We start from the raw sequence: 4330 nt of genomic DNA, 5'->3' as shown, positions 1-4330 counted from the left end.
CACTCTGAGTTCATCTCTACCTGAAGCCCTTTCCTTCAGAGAACATCTTTCCCTTTTCTCCCAGATTTTCCCCCATAACTGGGCCCTTTCTATCACCCAGATGATCCCTCTAATATCACTTCTTCAGTAAGAAATCTCTTAAATAGTCACCTCTGCTCCTTCATTCTATCACCCTCTATCTCATTAATCTGCACTTCTAATTACTTAAAATTATATTAGGTATATATTTGTTTACTTGTTTCTTATTTGTCTCTCCCAGTAGAATGGAAGTTCCGAGAGCAGAGGATGTTGTTTGGTTTATTGCTGTCCCTTAAACCCAGAACAGCGCTCAACACAAGCAGGCACTCCAAAAGCCTTGGTGCATGTATGTGTTTACCGTGTAGATCACCCTTCTGGTTGTCTTAGGTACAGGGATACTGTGTTCAACATGTGAGAAAATGTCAAAAGGTCCAAACGTTAGGTGTTCAGAGGTAGCCACACTTAGCTATCTACCATGCAGAGCTTGCTGAAGGAAGATACTTTTAGAAATCCTGAATTTTCTGTTCGCGAAGAAGGTGAGGTTATGGGAGGAAGATGTTGACTTGCAAGCTCGTGAACGCCTTGAGTGGCAGGAGCATGACTGCCGAAGACACTGTGACTACCAGGCTGTAGGGCAGAGAAAAGTAGTCTTATTAGACATTAGAAGAGTGAGGACTGGAGATGGAGATGAACTGAAATGAGACGAGGTGAATGTGTTTTGTTCATGAAAACTACCGACAGAGACCGGCCAGCAGCGGTCCCTGATGAGTCATGCTGACCCACGGAGCATCCTTGTGGTTGTGTCCTGCACGTGGACATTGTTCAGCTCCATTCCTGGTCCATCTGGTGTCCTTCCATCTTTATTTTTTTAACCTTTGTCTATGGCCTCATTTACTCTCTCCCTTTATATGACTTTATTGGCTCCTGCCACTTGTATCTCCCTCAGTTCTGTTTCCCTGCAGCCGGTTCCTTTATTTGTGTTTTCAGTCCTGACGTTCAATGCCAAAACTTTAGATTAGTCCTATCTAATAGAAATAATGTGAGCCACATTATATAATGTTTAAATTTTTTTTTAATAAAAAATTTTTATTTATGTTTCAGAGAGAGCACAAGAGGGGGAGGGGCAGTGAAAGAGGGGGACCGAGGATCCAAAGTGGGCTTTGTGCTAACATTAGCAAGCCTGATGTGGGCTCGAGCTCATTAACTGTTAGATCATGACCTGAGCCAAAGTCAGGTGCTTAACTGAGCCACCCAGGTGCCCCTATAATTTTAAATTATCTAGTAGCTACAAGTACACTTGTAATGTATATTACACTTGTAAAATAAAACTTATTTTAACAATACATATTAATTAACCTAGTGTATCTAAAATATTATCATTTCAACATATAATCAAATTGAGCTTATTAATGAGATATTTTACATTTTTATATTGTTTTCAAAATCTATTGTGGATTTTATACTTACAGCACATTTCAATTTGGATTAGACATATTTTAAGTGCTCAATAGCCCCATGTGGCTGGTGGCTACTACATTGGACAGTGATGTCCCAGGTAATGAGTGCCAGATCATATTTTAAAATTTATGATATGTTATATATGTGTATTAAATATAACATATAACACATATAATTTCTTTTTGATATGAAACATAAGATTGCTTATATCCTGCTCTCTCCTCTTCCTCATGATTTTAGATTTATACACACACAAAAGCATACATGTGTGTATCTTATATATATATATATATAATTTGTAGTTATATATATATATAATTTGTAGTTATAATTTTAGTTCTTTTAGTGGTCACTTTTATAAGTAATAAAATAATATACCTAATGCTCTACTTCTGATTCTTTAGCTTCAGTAATATCTCAGTTATTTCTCTTGACCCCTCACTTTATGATATCATTTCTACTACATTCTGTACAATTTCTCCCTCATTTTCTGTTCCTTCTTTTGGCAGCCACACTTCTGTAAAGCCCAGGTTGTGAATATTTACAACTGTACTCATGTGTTTTAATCTTGCTACACAATTATACAGACAGGAAGTGAGTCTCTGTGTAATTTTGATTAATATTGTTGGGCATACAGACAACCAGAATTTGATCTACCTAGAGCTGGAGACCAAAGAGAAAAGGAGTTTCCTTTCTGCCAGCCTATAAATTAGGTAGTAATGGTTTTTGATAATGGAATGAAGTAGCAGATACTAATTTGAACTGAGACTTTTATTATTTTATGAGGCTGTTCCTGAAGATTAATATAGTAAGGAAATAGATTCACATTTGATATGTAAATGGTTTTTCCTCCTTCTGAAAAGTTGATTCTTTATAGATCAGCGATATGTTCCGCAAAAGACAAAATGCTGAGAGCCTGGAATCAAAGAAACACAGAATTACAGGTGTCATGTTGTATTTTAGGGGTATTGGGGGCTGATATCATTCACAGAAAAGAGCATTTGCAGTGACTTTTGTTTTTAGAATTCAAGTTTGATGTATTAAAATTCTAAACTAAAAAATATTTTTAATTGAACTGTTAGATTGAATTCCTGATTATTTCTATTCTATTTATAAATCTAGTAAATGTTACCATTTTTTTTCTTTTATAGTTTATTGTCAAGTTGATTTCCATATAACAGCCAGTGCTCATCCCAACAAGTGCCCTCCTCCATGCCCATCAGCCCCCTTCCCCTCTCCCCCATGCCCTACCAACCACTTTAAAAAGAGTTATTAATTACATGATTAGGGGTGTCTGGGTGGCTCAGTCAGTTAAGCGTCTGACTTTGGCTAAGGTTATGATCTCGCAGTTTCTGAGTTTGAGCCCTGCATTGGGCTCTGAGCTGTCAGCAGATTCTGTGTCTTCCTCTCTCTCTGCCCCTCCCCTGCTTGTACTCTGTCTGTCTGTCTGTCACTCAAAAATGAATAATAAAAAAAACACATTGATTACCTGGTTAATTGTAGTCTTTTAAATATTTTAAACTTTAATGGATTTGCTTTTCTTAAGAAGTAAATGCCTATAACTAGTAAATCACTTCTAAGTACTGAAACTGCTCTCGTTAATTTAATAAATAAAATTTGTAAGTATTGTAAGTATCACATTCTTTTATATATTCTAATGCTATATAAATATAGGCAAATCCATTTATATCTTTTAAATTAAACTGTAAGTCTAAAAGTCAGTTATTCAGTTAGAAATTTTAATTTGTCAGATGCTTTGATATGCCAGATTAAGCAATTAAAAACATTTTTAAAAATATTTATTTATTTTTGAGAGACACAGAGTGTGAATGGGGGAGGGGCAGAGAGAGAGGGAGACACAGAATCCAAAGCAGGCTCCAGGCTCTGAGCTGTCAGCACAGAGCCTGACGTGGGGCTTGAATTCTCGAACTATGAGATCGTGACCTGAGCTGAAGTCAGAAGCTTAACCAACTGAGCCACCCAGGCAGCCCAGATTAAGCAATTTAAAAATATTGATACCTTGGATTTGTTTGCTTTATCATCTCTATTTATCTCTCAGTCTTCTGGCCACTAAAAACTCCTTACCCACTGAAGAGATGGTCATTATCCTGAGCAGATTGGGGCTCCTTCTCAGCGGGCTGAGAAGGCTAATTAACCAGAGATTTGGGGCTGGGGCAAAACTGGGACAGTTTTCCTTACGACTGTGCCGAGACTTGTTCAAGACCCTGACCTATAAAATGCAATTTATTTTGCAGCCTAAGTCTCTGGAGTCCAAGTTAAGACCTTAATTATTATGTGACATATGTCAACTGTATTGTTTGATTTGGGTAGATGAAATTCTAGAACTCCTATCCAGATGGCTTTATCATTAGATGGGAGTCAGTTAACCAATTTGAAGTTTGAGTCTATCCTTACATTTTTTCTTCATCCCCCTCTAACAGGCAAGGCCAGGACTCATAGGTATTTAAGTGTATCCTATAGGTTCACATCTTTTCCTGGCTTTTCAGTTACCACACTAAGGCCATGCTATTAAGTCACTGTTTGTTTTGGTTTGTTTTTGGAAAATAATTGGGAAGTCATGATTTTCTTTGTATGTCATGAACATGGCCACTGTGTTGGACCATGCAGTAGAACAAACTAGCAAATGAACAAACGAACTAAAATTCCTCCCTCCCTCCTTCTTTCCTTCCCTTCCTTTTTCCTTCCTCCCTCCTTGTCTCCTTCTTTCCTTCCCTTTTCTTTCTTTCTTTCTTTCTTTCTTTCTTTCTTTCTTTCTTTCTTTCTTTCTTTTCTTTCTTTCTTTCTTTCTTTCTTTCTTTCTTTCTTTCTTTCTTTCTTTCTTTCTTTCTCTTCC

Source organism: Hyaena hyaena, unplaced genomic scaffold (assembly GCF_003009895.1).
Source record: "Hyaena hyaena isolate Hyena2069 unplaced genomic scaffold, ASM300989v1 scaffold_57, whole genome shotgun sequence".
Classification (NCBI taxonomy): Eukaryota; Metazoa; Chordata; class Mammalia; order Carnivora; family Hyaenidae; genus Hyaena; species Hyaena hyaena.
Note: the sequence above shows the minus strand (reverse complement) of the source record.